Source organism: Artibeus jamaicensis, unplaced genomic scaffold, assembly GCF_021234435.1.
Source record: "Artibeus jamaicensis isolate MK-2021 breed Jamaican fruit bat unplaced genomic scaffold, CSHL_Jam_final contig_354, whole genome shotgun sequence".
Lineage (NCBI taxonomy): Eukaryota > Metazoa > Chordata > Mammalia > Chiroptera > Phyllostomidae > Artibeus > Artibeus jamaicensis.
This window is the reverse complement of record NW_026521803.1, coordinates 44,119,732-44,137,244: the sequence shown is the minus strand read 5'-3', so window position 1 is coordinate 44,137,244 and position 17,513 is coordinate 44,119,732.

Below are 17,513 nucleotides of genomic sequence, written 5' to 3'. Positions count from 1 at the left end.
GGATTCGGCCCAGTGCCGGGACAGCCACCTGGTGTGCATCTCGGGCGGACTAACCGAGCGGCCGGGCATTCTCACTCTGGGACCAGGCTGGACCAGGGCTTAAATCCCAGCTCAGCTCCTTCCCGGAGTGACCATGGGTGGATTCGGTAATAACCCTAAATTTACTCCGTAGTGACAGGTCACTGTTTGTAAGGATAAAACAGGTGATGCTCACCCCAGAACCTAGCCCGTAACTTGTGCTAAAAAAATTTTGCTTATCACTAATCAGGAATCTTTTAAAATAATAGATTCTATCATCTTAAACTTCCACCATCTAAATGATTAGATGAATTAACTCAATCAATGTGCCAGCCTCAATTAACTCACTGAGTTAACTGACTTGAATGAACTCAGTCAAGGTGCCAGTGTTGAGGCAGAACTTGTAACCCCTTTAACAACAAAAGTCAGTCATGAGAAGAGTTATCTCCGTGAGAGATGAGACTCTCTCTCAGATCTTTCTAAAAATGGGGTGAGGGAAGTCACACGATCCCCAGATGTTCTAACCCACACACTGGTCCACACTCAGCTCCCAGCAATTTGCCTTCAGGAGCTTCCCCCATCCCCGTTCCTGGCTCCCCGGCTTCTGTTTTAGGTCGGCCGCTCGGCGTGCTTCACTTGTCCTGGCCCTCTGGGTTTGGGGGCGATGTTTGGTACAAGACTTCAATCCTCCGATTGAAGGTAAGGAAGTCCTTGCTTTTCCATTTCCTTTTCTTTTTCTTGTTGTGAGGGTAGGAGGGGACAGCCTCCAGCCTCTTTACATATCACAGCAGAAATGCCTCGTATTTTTCAGAAACACAAGTGTCCACATTTTACAAAGTGTGTCATCTCTCACTTGGTAATATGCACTTACAGTTCTTCTATGTGTTTTCATGGCTTATAGTTCATTTCTTTTTAACAACGAATACAATCCCATTGTCTGGAGGGGCCATGTTCTACTTACCCATTCATCTGCTGAGCAGGTTCTCGGTTGATTATGAGTTTTGGCAGCGATGAACAGAGCTGCTATATATATATTTGTGCACACAGAGAGAGCGTGACTGGCCCTCAGAAAGGTCTACCTCTGAATCAAACCTCAAAACACAACATCGTCATGATACTTAAAATGCTGAACAGCGCGTGCCCCGTCTTCTCAGTTAGGTTGACAGTGACTTAAGTTTTTCTGCTTCCACAAGAAAAAAAAAAAAGGTTGTGTTCATGATTCCCATGAGTTAACAAAGATTTTCAATTAGTTTTCTCCACAAAGGAGCATTTTTCCTCCTCCCAAAATAAAACTGGATCACCTACTTCTAGTAAGATATGCAAGCCAGACTTTCAAATTTTGTACTTCCAGGACTCAAGATTCTGCTACTTAAAAAATACCACAAAGGAAATTTAAAACTGAAAGTAAATAACAGAGGTGCATTTATTTACTTGTCTTCATTTTTCTCTATGGATGACAGCAGGCAGAAAAACTCTTGATTTCCATGAATGTCACTTGAGGAAAAAGCTGGGATTTTGCTGAGAAATGAGTTTGCGTGTGTTTCACTGTGACGACAGCTGATGGCTGGAGCTTCTGACTTTTTTTTTTAAACAATAGACTGAGTCAGAATAGTCTTGAGCCTGGAACATTATCATAGCAGATGTCAAAATCCTTGGTCACTTTCCCATGAAACATCTAATATAAATCAACACAGTTTCCTAGGGAACCCGCCAGAATGCATCAGGACTAAAGTGCACCCCCCAGGTACCCCAACAAATTAATGTGCTGTATGGAGTCATTCTGCAGGAACCAATTGCATTTTGCAAATTTTCAACCAGAGATAATAATTTTAGCTTTAGAATAGTTCACATGAAGCCAATCTTGAGACCATAATTAAATACCATCCCTAATTGTTTATCCAGAACATATTTTGCTTGATAACAAAATCAAATTATGAATGTTTAGACCTACCAAAGGAATCTTCTGCATTTTCAAGGGTTATTCAAAGGCGGTTTTAATAAATTTGTTAAGGACAAACACTGGCTTCATAGTGAACCATCTGACTGGTGAATGACTGATTATTTTGAACAATAAATGCTCATCAGTGCATAGAGCCATAGGTCAAGGTCATCAAAGTTACACCCCAGTCAATGAAAGCCCTGGGCCTTCAATGTCTTTGATGTTTTTGCTATCTAGTGTTAGTGTTCTAGGACTTTCCTAAAGCTTCTGTGGTCTCCTACAGGTAAGCAATATGTTGTTTTGAAGAAAAACTCCCCATAGATTTTAAAGCGGCGATTAGAGAGCTGGGACCCTTCAGTCAGGCAGGTGCCCTTGAATCCTGGCCCCACCACAGACTGCTGCGCTCTAAGTCTCGGCCTTCCGCCTCCTCTTTTTAAGTGAGGGTAGCGTTAATGCTTGACCTCCAAGCTGTCATTAAAAGTAAACACGATACTGAGAGGAAATCGCTGAGCCTTGGGCCTGGCAAAGATCAGACAGTCCATCAAGTTTGGGCGTTACTTTTAGTATCCTTCTTCTTACTTGTCCTTGAAGTACTATATTTGGGGAAACATTTTGTCATTATGACAAATGTATTTTGTTGCAGAGGATACATTTAAACTTCACTGGTTGTGAGCAATGGTAGAATATACATAAAACTGAATACCATTTTGAGGTATATTTTAATAGATATACATGCATTTTTCTTCTCTCTCGCTTCACGCCATTGTCAAGTTATTATAAATTTAATTCGTAACTGCCTATTTATCCATCTGGCACCTTATTTCTCTGCTCCCGTTGTGTTTAAATGAACGGTCATGATAAGCTGGGTTCTCAGGATTGTGTATGCAAATGCATGCCTCGAATTAGCAAAACTAGTGATTCTGGCTCCATGTTGCTTGGGTAATAAAACTCAGCACAGCCCCTGGCATTATTACGGGTAACTGCTTCGGGAGAAACAAATGCCAGGCTGCATGGGAACTGAGAGAAGTAGAAATACTTGAACGGCTGCGGCAGTATCGCAGGCGAAGCAGAGGTAAATGTTTTAATAACAGGAGCTGTATTTGGGGCTATGCATTTCAGCCCTGTGTTTGCTACAAACGGGGTTGCAGAACTGTGAGCAGGGTGGCCTGTCTGCAAACTCCCACTGCTCTGTGTTTTCCTCAGGTACTTGCAGAACGATGAGTTTTGGTAAATGTTAAACGACAAGATAGAGAGTCCAATTCAGTTCCACAAAGGCTGTGGTGGAGAGGTTTGTGTCCCCAGAATCCCTGTGTTGAAACCCTAACCTCCAAAAGGATGGTGTTGGAAGGGGGTTTGGGAGGCCACAGGCTGCCAGGGTGGGATGGGGGCTCCAGAGAGGAGCCCCTGAGAAGGGAGGCTCCAGAGAGACGCCTTCCATGCCCCGTCACCATGTGGGGACAGGAGGACAAGGAAGAGCCCCCCCCCACCATGCTGGCACCCAGATCTCCGACTTCTGGTCTCCAGAGCTGTGGGAAATAAGTGTCTGTCTTTATAAAGCCACCCGGTTGGTGGCGTTTGTTACAGCAGCCCCAAAACACAAAGTCACCAAGCCTCAGCATTCTGACACGCAGTGAGTCACCAGACCACCCTTCACTGTCCCAATGGTTCCTTCTTGTCCTCAGTCTCGCTTTTTCTAGTCTGAACACATGGCTTGGGAAATTCTAGAAGTAAATAATTTATTAGGTTTAAATACCGTACTGTTTCAAGTGTCCTGATAAAATCTCGGGCCTCCTGATCCATCCTGCCTGGGACATGGATTGTCCCTTTGTCCTGTGTGTCCACCCTGTGTGGGCTCCCTGCCCTGTGGTCGCATAGTAGCCTCTCAGATATCAGCTTAAGAGAGAGACAGGAGGGGAGTGAGAGGGAGAAAAGGAGAGAAATCACACGTGTGTAACTTTTATTACAGTGTATTATAATAGTTCTGTTTTCCTATTTTGTATTGTTACTCTCTCACTGCATCTAATTTATAAGTTAAACTTTATCATAGGCATGTATGGCAAAAATCATTGTCTGTATAGGGAACAGTACTCTCTGCGGTTTCAGGCATCCCCTGGGGGTCTTAGAATATACCTTCCCTGGGATAACTGGGAACTGATGTCTAAGACTTTATATCTTGTTAAAATCTTATCAATGATTATTTCTCAAAACAACAATGTAAAATTCCTGTTATGATGGCCCCTTTCTGTCACCTAGACTCTTACATCCCTGAACCTCACTGACACCTGGGCCCCAGCCTTCCTTTTGGGAGTTTGCACCGGGTGGGTGTCACACTCTAGGTCAGCGGGTGGTAGACGTTTCTCTCAGGGTCCAGCTAGTCTCAGCTTTGCATGCCACCCCAGCCACAGCTGAAGCAGCCTTGGACAGTCTGAGAGGAAACGTGAGCTGCCAACGGAAGCTGATTTTCTAGAGCCACCACAGGCTGGTCCGGTCCCGGGGCTGCTCTCTGCCAGCTTGCGGGCCCCTGCCAGCTGGGACTTCATCCCTCTCTGAGAGCAAGGGGGCGTGAGTGTGTCCTCACAAATACCTGTTCCTTATGTCTAAATCTTAGCTTTTTTGGGGGGAGGGAGAATTTCAAGATTTATATTTTTAATTAAATTTATTGGGAGCCATTGGTCAATAAAATTATATAAGTTTCAGGTATACATTTCTCTAATGCATCATCATCCGTATGTTGTGTTGTGTTCACCACCCAAATGAAGTCTCTTTCCATCACCATTCACCCCCCCACCCTCTTCTACCTGCCCCCAACCCTCTTCCCTCCCGTCATCACCCTACGGTTGTCTGTGTCTCTGAGTTTTGGTTTTCGTTTAATCCCTTCATCTTCCCCCAGCCCCTTAACCACTCTGCCCTCTGACAGCTGTCTTAGCTTTCAAAATAAAAACCATGCCGAGGATGGCACTCAGCATCCATGTCTCGTGTGCTCTGCACTGTCCTAGCAGCCCTGCCTGAGGCTTCTCGTAGGTGACCTACAAAAGCAAAGGGCACAGATGACAAGGACACGTGGGGACAGCCTACAGTCTCTCACAGCTTCCCCGTCTTTATCTGCACGCTCTTTTCCTCCCACCATTCCTGCTTTGGAAAATTTCATTACGAGAAAAACTCTGCCTTGCACCTGGGATGCACCGTGTACTGTTGGCCACCCTAAAGGCCCTTCGGGGACGCGGGCAGCCGGTCTCATTCGCTCTGTGCCGGCTGAGTAGGAAGTATTCCCTCACCTCAGTCCAGCCAGCCCCGTAATTAAGTCTTGTCTGGATTGTATCAAATATCCTGATGTAGAATAACGGTGACAGTGTGTCTCACGCGGTTCGTCTCCTTGTTATTCACAAACTGCTTCCAAGGTTTCTCGTTACTCCTAAAAATATTCCCATACTACGTTATAACTTTTCCTGCTAATACGTTACTTCTAGAAATTTAAAATGCTTGCCTCATCATCATTTCAGTCTGTGACATGACTATCAAGTCTGTGTTTAGTGAGTTTACATGTGAACGTTTTTAATAACAATTACAAGTGATACACATGTAATATCTCAATTATAATCCAAACATCAGTGACTGCTCAGATTATGCTGAAATCATGAAGAGCTATTAAGTACTCCTTTGCTACCTGATAAGCTACCCATTTATTCAGAATGCGTTGATGACTCATCCCCCTGGGGTTTTAAACCAGGAAAAAGAACAAAGGGAACTCGTAGCCTTGCTTTGTTTTTCCAGAGCTTTCCTCCTTTTCTCCTGAAAAGGAGTTGGGGGAGAAATTGTCTGTATCTCCAGCTGCGTTTGGAGTTCTTCTATATAAGGAAATTTTTATTACCTTTGATTTTTTCCAATACCTAGAAGAGTTCCCAGAATGTACTAAATAAATAGTCAATTACTTTGTTGATAATGAAAAAATATGAATGAGTACGTAAGTGATAATGCACAAGTCAGGTTATTTTCAGAAAGGTATAATACATTGAGTTAAAATTTGGGAGGCTTTGCAGTTATTTGTGTCCCTGTGAAGACAAAATCCCTAAATAAAATTGGATGGCCAATGAAACTATTCTTTGAATTAAAAAATTGCATTTGATATGCACTCATTTCTTTAAGTATAAACTAACGATTAAGGTAAATTTGAAAAATGGATATTTATCGTGAGTTTATTTGGAACTTAGAATTCAAGTTCTGATAGTAATAACATTGTGGAAAGTCAGTTTACATAGCAACAGAAATATTTTTATAACATAGTTGAAGTACCACGCTAACATATTGATACTTAACTTTATGCAATATTAAGAAAGACGGTTCTTCAACCCACACCAGCTGTGATCACAGAAGGAAGTGTCACCCGGGAAGTGCCGGCTGACTGGCAGAGTCTGGGCCCAAACAACCCTACACGGGCTCTTGGCCTCGCTCTCCGCCTGAGTGCACATGTAGTCCAAAAACGACACCCCCAGTTCCATTTGTGCTCGACCTAGGAGATCAGAAAATGACATCAGGAAATGACAGGGAGTGGTAGGAACAGATAGAGCTGTGTAAGTACTATGAGGGTTGAAACTGCAAAATTGGATTCAAAATTTAAAAAGCACTGGTGTGATCGTGCAAATATTTTTCAGACAAACAAAATAGTTATAAATAGTTGCCACCAATAAACAGGGACAAAGAAAATCATCGAAGGGAAAAGTGGATAAAGCAAAGGAGAAGGCAGTTCACGAAGTTCCCGGGTAGCTGAAGGACGCATGAACCCATGTGAGACCTCACCCGTGGGCAGGGTCATGGAACTGCCCGAAACTCTCATGTTTCACCTGTCTCATGTATGATATACACTGTGGACAAAAATGTGGGAAAGGGCTCTATTCAAACGTATTCTGGGAATGAACATTGCAAAAACCTTTTGGAAGAGTAATTCAGTTGTATTTATAAAAATTGGCTCAGCAGTTGCACATCTGTGTGGGGCCTCCCACGGAAATATTAACTTAAGTGCACACGGCAACCTCAGCGGGCTCTCCTTTGCCGGCTGGAACTTATAATTTGAATCAGACTAAGAGTATTCTTCAGTGGCTTCCTTTGTTCATTCAGAATGCGCTTAGAAAACATTGATATATAGAGCCCTATGTCATCTGTATTCATGGCTGGATTACGATGTTAGGAACATGTAAAATTTATTATATTTTACCCTATTGTTACCAGTTTTTGCAGTTACCCACTCCCATTGTTGTCAATTCTTCTGGCAAATCATGTCACCGTGAGCATTCTCCTGCCAGCATGTCGCTCAGCAGAACTGTGAGCCCACAGGACTTGTTCCTCTTCACCTTTCCTAGATAATGACAAATTGTTTTCCAAATGGTTTGTGTGATTTAGATGCACGGCAACCATGTGTAGGTATTACAGTTGTTCCGCATCCTTCCAGGCGGCTGGTAGGTCAGAGACTTAGTGTCTGCCCATCTGCCCACATGTCAGATGTCTCCTGTGGTTTTAATCTGCATTCCTCTGACTACTAATGAGGGGGGCCGTTCTTTTCATATGTTTATTGACCATGCTTGTTTCCTGGCCTGTAAAATCCAAGTCTTTGCCCATTCTCCCCTTGGATTGTGTGATGTTTTTCATTATTATTTTAGACTAACTGACATTACTTATATATTAGGAACACTGAATTTTTGTCAGTTTTATGGGATGGAAATTTACTGATGTGTGGCTTTTATTTACACTTGATCTACAGTCTAGTTTAATTAGCAGGATTTCTTAACATTAATATTCTTCAGTTTATCATTTTTTTCAGGTTTATACTTATTGAAACATGCTTTGGAAATGTTTTCATGCCTGAACTAATAGGTACTTTCGTGTATTTTCTTTTAAGTATTTTATATTTTTGACATTGACTATTATATATGTAATGGACCTGGAAATGAGTTTTGTCTGTGGTTTAAGATAGAGATGCAATAGCTTTTCCTCATGGCTATTCTATTAATATAGACCATTCCAGTCAATATCTGTGCTTTCCATTCTTGGTACCCAGGGTCGGATTTGTTCAATGTCATTCCATATGCGTGATACATTGCATGCATTCATTTTTCCTTCTATGAATGAATTTACTTTATCTCTACACCATTACTACTCTCTCGATCACTAGAAGCTTATATAATTATGAGTAACAAATTAATAAAATTATTAGCTGTATTGGAGTCCCCAGAGCTGCCGTAACAAAGCAGATTAGGGGGCTCAGATGACTGACCGATCTTGTCACAGTTGTGGGGACCAGAAGTCGGAGATCAGGGTGTGTCCACAGGACTGGCTTCTCCCCAGGCCTGTCCTCTCCCTGCGGAGACAGCCGTCTCCTCTCTGTGCCCCGACCTGGTCTCCCTCTGTGTGTGTGTGCGTTCGCGCTGATCTCCTCTTCTTATTCGGTCGTATTGGACCAGGGCCTGACCACGTGACCTCACTTTACCCTGAATATTCCATTACAAGGGGCTGCCTCCATATACGGTCGCATTCAAGATACTGAGTGTAAGGAATCCAACATGTGAGTTTCTGGAGGGCACAGTGCAGCCCCCTAGAGTGGTTGCCTGAAAGTGATACTTTTCCTCTTATCAGTTCTTTTGTCTTTTCATTTCCTTTTCTCATTTCCACCCCCATCCCGTAGTTATCGCTATTGTGACTTCTCATAGCCTTGAGTGCTTTTGCTTTCTCATTGCCTGTTCTTGATCTGCACGTCTACAAACACACACAGTATGTGATATTAGGTCTGTGGCTACTTCTGCTCATCACATATATGTGAGTGTCATCCATGTTATTACAAGTGTCAAAAGTCCATTCTTTGTATTGCTGTGTAGTATTTCACTTCCTGAATATGCCAGTAAACATCTGAGTTTATGGATGCTTACAATGAACATTTTGATTGTTTCACTTTTAAACTATTAGAGATAAAAACCGCTATGTTTATTTTCATATTAGTCTTTGAAATTTACTGAATTGTTTAAGCCCCAGATTCATATTTTAAAGCCCAAGCCTCCACAGTGACTGTATTTGTAGATAGGATGTGTACGGAGATAATAAAGTTTAAATGACATCATCAGGGTAGGTTCTCTCTTTCAGCTGATCTGAGCTGGGATTCAAAACACCAAAAAAAGAAAAGAAACATGACTTTACTTATCTCTTTCTGTTTTTATTTTTCTATTGTTTGGCTGCTGTTTCAATTTATTGCCCTTCTTTTGTAGCTTCTTGAGATAAAAATTTTAATATTTTAAATTTCTTACAATATTTACTTTTAAAGATACACATTTCTACTAAATATCTGCTTATCTACATTTCACAATTATGAGATGGTGTATTTTCATTCTACTTTGTTCTAATTTTATTATCTTCATCATGATTTCATCTTTGAGATGTGAATTATTTAGATGCATGTTGTCAAATATCCCAATATTGGTAAATGTTTCCATTTTGATTGGTCATTGATTTATAGTTGAAATCTATTGTGAACAAGGATTATGGTCTGTATGACTTGAATCTTTTGAGATTTACCGAGACCTATTTTATGGCTTAGCATATGGTTTGTTCAATGGACGTTCCTCGAGCACCTGTGAAAATGAATATAAATGTGTCATTGTTATTTTGGTTTGTGAGTTCCAGATACACAAAATCAATTACAGTAATTTTGCTTTTTCCTCAAATACATGTGCCTTTATCTTTTTTAATTCAATTGAAGAAATAGGTTTACTCTCCTTTTAATAATCTAGTAATCTAATGTAGGCTCACTTGAATCCAAATATTCCTCAATAGTTTTTGACCTTTGTTTTGTTAGGGGTTATTTTCTGAGATAATAACATGCCAATTTTTGATATAATTCTTTATACTTAAATTTGGAAAAATCATTTAGATTTAACTAAACATTTAATTTACATGCAGGCATTCAGATTACTTGCTCCCTTAAATTTGATTAACTTCAGGGGTTCTGACATATGTCTGCAATTTTTTTTTAAGCAAGAGCATATGTGTCCTACGTTTTGTAAACTCTTACAAATTTGGAGAATGCACTTCTCTGTTACACTTCTGAAAGATAGTCATTGAGTATAGACTTCTTTGTTCATGAGTACTCTTCTAGAGCTCCAAAGTACATAATTATTTCAAAATAGATTTAAAAAGTTGATACCATAATGGAGGATGGCAAATATAATATGACTTATTATCTATTCAGATGCAAGACTGAGGCACTGTGAAATGCATGACTTAATCAAGATCACCTGTTGAAAAACTGTATATTATGTCACAAATTCATGCTGTTCTTTTAAATTATTATAACCTGACAATAATTTATTTCACTTAAATGGTATTTTAAGTACCGTGTATCTCTTCTGCAACTGTAGAATGAGTCACCCACTATGCAATGGCATTTCTATACAATGGAGCGATTAAAGAGCCTTTTATGTTTGTTTACATGAAAGTTGCCTTATCTTAGAAAATAATTCGTTTCTTCTCAGCAAAATCCCCAAACATAATATTTCTGTTTTATAAATAGTCTTCCAGTAAGAAAAATAAAATAATGTTTATAATCTAAATTTTCTATCTCAAAGGTAAAAATACTTGGAAAAATTAGAATAACATTTATAATTGGCACTTTCCAAGTTTATAAATATTTCTTTCAAAATACTAATGAAAAATATTAATCTCAATAGTAAGTAGAGCAATACAATGTTATCCTCTTTTTGTTTTGGTGTGTTTATTTTTAAAATCTGTAGCAATTTTTAAAAGAGAAATAAATTCCTGTTGCAAAGATTATATTTAAAGCAGAGAGGATTTAAAAGAACAATTTTATCAAGAGGCAAAGTGAAAAATGTTATGTTGTCCTAGAGAATTTATTGTGGCACTCTTTAAAATGCCTAGAGTTTAGCGTTCACTCTTGTACATATTTGGCACTTGAAATATTTGAGTTCTGTTGAATTTTATGACTATATTGGTCATAGTTCAATCAAAAAATAGTTGACATATTTAAAAGGGTTTAAACAAAAAATTGTTTAAAAAGATTATTTACAGAGATGTGGGCTGGGTTGAGGAAAAACACCATCAAATAATGAAGTATTAAGACTAGAAAAAGTCAGGAGCTGACCCACCCTCCATGGGGAGAAGTTGGTTCCATATGTACTACCCGGGCACCATTAAGTTTGCTTTCTTCATAGCTATTTTATCTCTCCCCTTGGGGTCCCCTCACAAAATCTTTTCCAAAAGCAAAGATGAGATTTTTAAGTGAAACTAAATATATATTTCAGCTTTTGGTTCTTAGATACCATGTTGCAATGGAAATTTTTTTAAATATGTTTTAAGAAAGAAGAAAATTGCAATTATCGACAACTATTAGAGATGAGGTTTTCTTCATTCTCTAGTTGAGCTCAAATGGGGCCATATGCAGAACCTGCTCCTCTGGTTACTGTCCAGAGAGCATGTTGCTGTATAAGATCCCTGAAGAATGGACTCAAACCCAATTAGAACACAAGGTACCACCTAGACAGATTCAGCACTCTGCTCACCCTCCTTGCCTCCCTTCCCAGCAAACATTTATTTCTCCCAGGTCAGGGGGCTGAAAGTCCAAGATCAAGGTGCCAGCAGATTTTGTGTCTGGTGAGAGGCATCTTCCTGGTTTGTAGGTGGACTTGGCCTTCCTTCTTTTATCACATGGACTCCCCTTGGCTTGAGCACGCACAGGAAGGGGGAGAGCTTGTGTTTCTTCCTCTTTTTGTAAAAGCACTACTCCCTTCCTGAGGCTCTACTCCCATGACCCTATCTTCTGGCTGGATCACTTCCCAAAAGCCCAGGGCCCAATTACCATCGCACTGGGCATTAGGGCTTCAACATACAAATGTGGGGTGGATGCATGTTCAGTCTGTAATAGTCCCTAATCTTAAAACGGTACATTCATGACCATATATTTCCACCCTTCCTTCCTGCTACAATGGATCATGCCCCTCATCAATCATTGCAATGTTTTCTTTTGAACTTGATGGTGCTCATAGAAATCTTCAACCCAGCCTTGGGGCAGCCCCTAATGCCAGCTCAGTGCAGGCAGGCAGGCAGCCCGGGACTGGATGAACTCAACTAACTGATGACAATAATTGAGATTCGATCGCGATGTTGGAAGAGCTAAGGGAAGAGAAAGAGAAAAAACAACCACGTGTTCTCAAAGGTCTTCATTCTAAAAATAGGGCAATTAGAAGAGTGATTTAAAGGCAGCAATTAAGTTCATATCCATAATAGTTTTATGTGCCAGGGAAAGATGATGTGAAACTATTTGTGTTCAGAGAAGACAACTTCTGCTGGCTTTAAGTATTTTAAATTCTGTGATTCTTTTGTTTTCTGAATCATTATAAAACGTGTTTAAAAGTCAAGGATATCTTCATTTGTGTCAAAGCAGTGTTCAGAGACCAGATGACTTCGCGTGGGGGAAATCTCCGGTTGTAGTTCAGTGTGAGCCTGAGCCAGTAGAGTAACACCTCCTTCCCCACACAAAGATGTGTTCCAAGTGCCCAGTGGGCACGTGTCACTGTCCCTCTGACATCCGACGCGGTGAGACACGTACTCTCCCAGCAGGAGACTTTCTCCGGTCATTCTTACTATGACACTTCTTTTGACTTCTCATTGCTCTGTGGCTACTGTTTCTCTTCCTTTAGGCCCTTTTACTCCTTTTATCTGATATTTTCATTCAATATGGCTTCATATATAAACTGTATTTTTATTTTTATATATATTGTCCATATGAGCTTTACATTGCAGCCATACCTAACATGAGCAATTATTTCTTCCTTCCATAATCTTTCATAACCCACTCACACCTCCCGGTGACCCCTGCTCATGTGAACAATGACTGACCATGTGACTCTGACAAAGACAACCGTTGCTTGGAAACCAAACATGGGTACCAACTAGGCTGCACAGGATGGGCCCAATCAGAGATGTGGCTGCAGAGTGAAGCAGTCTCTGTCTTGTTATGGAAGACCGTCAATAGCCACTTACGGACAGAATAAGCAAAGACAACTCTCTACTGATCAGACTTCAGTGTTTTTTTCCTAAAAATAATAACTTTGAAAATAAGTCTCTTATTTTTCATAGAGTAAGCCCTAGGGATTGTTGGACAACATTTGCTGCTTGGAAGAGCCAGCCAGGGACACTGACAAGTAAAATACTTAAGTTCCAAGAATAAAGATGATGCCCAGTAAAGAGATAAATTGGGAAAAATAAAGTAGATGCCAGGTTACATATTTCGAGAAGCTGGTTACATTAAAAACGAGCATTGAAAGTTGTTTATTTATGTGTGTATCATACATCCCAAGGTGCTTTGTAAGTTACAAAGCATCATAATAGTTATTTTTAATTTTATGAAAGAGTGATGTTTTTGCACACTGACATTTGCAAAGGTATATGACATGATACAAAATCCAAATGAACTTATTGAACAATACTAAGATGTGCTTTAAGAAATAGTTGCCTTGTATATCTTTCCAATAACATTTTGCATCCTGGGAAATTAGAAACATATGTTCAAAAACCGAAATGTTGAAGTAAAGTGGCTTGAAATAATTATCTCCTCATGTTAACACCCAAATCAACAGTCAATTCCCTTCCCTCTTCAATGCAGCATTTCACTCGATAATTAGCAGCTGAATGCTAATGACATCAGGCGCTTTGGATTTCCTGAGTATGCTAATTCAAAGTTCTGTTGAGTGGCGACTTTGTTTCATGGGAGCCTGTGATGTAAGCCACATAGAACGTGCTATACAGCCAACCCTGCCCAAGGGTACCTAGCTCTAAAGGGGAAAATTGTTAGGACTCTGAATCCCTTCGGCAGTGAGTGCAAGACGAGACCCAGGACTCTTCAGAGACCAGATCCCCACGAGGCATCGAGGGCCACCTGAACACCGAAGGAAAAATGAGATTCGACCAGCAGTCACCAGACTCACAGCCACTCTTGGCTGCGGCCATCCTGGAAGTTGAAGCTGCTGAGCAGGAGTCTTGAAGATGCGTCCTTGGATGGATGTGGACACAATGATGGGCCTCCCAGTGGGAAGCTATCAGCACTAGGGATTCTTTCCAAAGGAACCGAGATGGCCACCTACCCACCGAAGAGCTGACGTCGGAGTGGAGGCGGACTTGGTCATCAAACGCATATGGGGGTCTTTGTTCCACGATACGATTTGATCTGGGCTTCTCTTTACACTTCTCCACCAGACACTTCTTCCCTGCAGACCCTGTATGCTGCGTGAACAAAAGGCAAGAGGCCAGCTAGGAATCGCGTCCGCTGCCTGACCTCTCCGTCAAAGCCCGGTGGCAGAGACTCAGGACGGAGAGAATGCGCCAGGAACAAAACACTGGCGGAGAGATGTACAGAGGTGTTCATTCTGGCTTTCTCCATTTTTTCTTTTTCAAATACATATAGACATTGTGTGTTTTAATGATGAAAATATTTTTAATATTCATTGTGTTCTAACTGGGTATATTTCTAGAATGATACCCAGGTGTGTATATGTTTATGAAAAATACTATTTTATTCCCCATTTAATTAAAGAAAATACTGAGTCGCAGAGAACAAAGTAAGGTTAGTTTTACAAGTTCAACCAGTAGACAAGTGACTTAGCAGATCCAAGCCCTGTGGCCCAGGGGTAGGTAACTTAGACGCCGTTTCTCTTAACCAGACCCACACCTGTGCTCACGCCAGCGAGGCTGACTGGCGCTTTGTAACTGACCTCAATGTCTGTCCCATGAGCCGTGGATGCCTTAAGAAGGAATGGGGCACGTGCTGCGGAGGCTGTGGAGGCTGCACCAGCTCCATTTCCCTCCACTCGAGCTCGCTGCTTACCTGCGCCCATGAGGATTAAAATGTAATACTTTGGAACAAAGGATTTTTAATGAATTTATCAAAGTCTTGACAAAATCAAAAGGTATGGTTTACTGCTTGGAGATAACGCTGCAGTGAATTTCTACAAGGTTTATTTCAACCCGGCTTAATAGCACCTGTATCTATAGTTCTACTCATCATAGTAATTACAAAAGCTAATGATATACCTTTAAAATGTCTTGAGAAGAGTAGCATCAATATTCTGCTAGATACCACAGGATGTAAAACAAAACAGAAAGAAAAGAAATGCATGAGTCTTTGTTTGCTTTACTTATTTGTTGTGAAGGAATCCACATTTTTCAAAGTTATTTGCCTATGTACATAGACAAGATAAGGATCTTATGCCATCTGAATAACTAGGGTGTCCTCTGCCTGTCTGTGCTTGACTCGGTTCATCTGTCAGCAATGTGAACTTCAGTCACTTCGAACTGGACACACAGAGTCCTGTTCACCTTCATGGTCTGCAGTGTCCTCACCTTGCCCTTACTCTTTAACTGTATTGATTTCTCAGTTGACAGTTATGTTTCTTCCGCATTTTAAATACGTATCCCATCCTCTCGTTGCACTGCTAATGAAATGCCCGACAAGCAAAATGTTACTTTCTCACAGGCCATTTGTCCTTTCTCTGGAGAGCCTTTCAGCCTTTGTTCTGTAGGCTCTGAATTTTTACCCAGATATGTCTAAGAGTAGTTTTAGTTTTCTTGCTGCTTTAAATTTAATAGAATTTTTGATCTGATAACTCTTATTTTTTGTCATTTTCTTAAATTCTCGGACACGAATTTTTAAAAGAATTTCTACTCATCCCAGTCTCCACACTTTTTTTATGGGGCTTCTGTTATAAAATAAGGACCCCAGTAGACTGTAACACACTGTAACATGTATAATGTAATGCCTAGAACAACTGCAAAATAAGTCCTATAAGGGCATACACTCAAAAACAGTATGGGAAAATTGAAATGAAAGTTTTAAAGTGGTTCAAGTTACCATCAGGAAGGCAAAAAAAATGAAAATAAAAACAGCAAACAAAAACAGGTTGAATGAGAAGAAGAGAAAATGACAGACTGAAGCATGAACAGGCCAATAATTACATTAAATGTAAATGTTCTAAGTGCTCTGTTTAAATGACCGAGATCAGCAGACTAGGATAAAGAAAATAACCTCACTATATAGTATCTACACTATAGGCCTTTGAATATAATGACATAGGTATGCCGAAAGTAAAAATGATAGAAAAATGTGCAAATATAAATGAAAAGAAGTGGCTATGTTAATATTCAATAAATTAGTTGTTAGAGCAAAGAAAAATGCCCTTTTATACTCCTCAGCACACTTCACAGTTTTCATGGGGACTTCACACTCACACAGAAAGACCTGAAAGCGAAGTGCAATCAAGTGGCCACCTGCTAGTAGGTGGGAGAGTCCATTCCATTGCATTGACAGCTGTGTGGGACTGAGTCACAGTCTTCCTGGGCGTGGCCTTTGGGCGGAGCCCCGTGAGATGGGCAGCCACTCTCCAGATGAATGAAACATGAAACGCATTCTCGGAAGAGGCCGGAGAAACCAGTGCACGGAGGCGCCAAGTGACGCAGCACACTGAGAGAACTCCAAATGGTCTGACATGAATTCCGTTTAAAGTGCCTGGCTTTAGTAAAATGGTAAAAAATGAAATGGAAGTAAAAACTTTTGCTGAAAATGCTCTGAAAAACTCTTCAGTTTTAATGCTGAAATCGAGCCATCGCGTGTGTAAATAGTTTCAATCATTATTAAAGGCATCCACTGTCATTGTTAGAGCAGGGCTGTTTGATTGCCATGCCCCAGAATTAAATCCCTGGAAGAAGTCCAATTATCCTTCTTCATTTAACGGTCCCTTGAGCAGGATCAAACGTTGACATCGTGTTAGACTCAAGGTCCTCTGGGAGCCTCCCGGCTGGATGGAGGCGGACACTCGTCCCAGCCGTCTCTGCATCAGCACCAGATGACCATCGAGGCTGGAGCCTCGTGGCTGCTCAGGAGATTTCTCTTGCCTGCCAGGAGATGGCCATGAAAATTCCAGACACCTCGTACTGATCATGATGATCACTAGTTTGGATGCTGAAATAATTTATAACTGCTTTGTGCTAGGTGTTTAATTTTAATAAATTTATTCTTCTTACCCATAAGCAAACATCTGGCTTGCCTTTCTCTCCACAGTACACATTTCTGAAAAGATTATTAATTCAACACTCATGTAACTCTGTACTGGTCTTTTAGGAGGAGTACGTTTATTATAAATAAAAAATAACACTGCATAAATCTATCAACATTGTGTGTATCTTTATTCCATTTTTAATTTTCTTGACATCTTATAGATTTTGAAAACTTCATTCTTATGAAACAATAGTAAAAATGTGGAAGTTTTTTGGCCATATTTTTCTACTTTATCACATACAGTTTCTGTTCCAATGTTATCAGCTTGGTAGTGTCAATGTTAACACCAGAGTTATAGACAATAAAAACATTTGAATGACACTTTATGTAGATTAAAACAATTTAAATACTAATGGCTATCATAAAATCCAAGATTCTGACAGAAGATTTGATGCAAATAAATTGTTGGTCCAAAAATAAGTTATGATTAATAGTTAAAGAAGCACAATTATACGG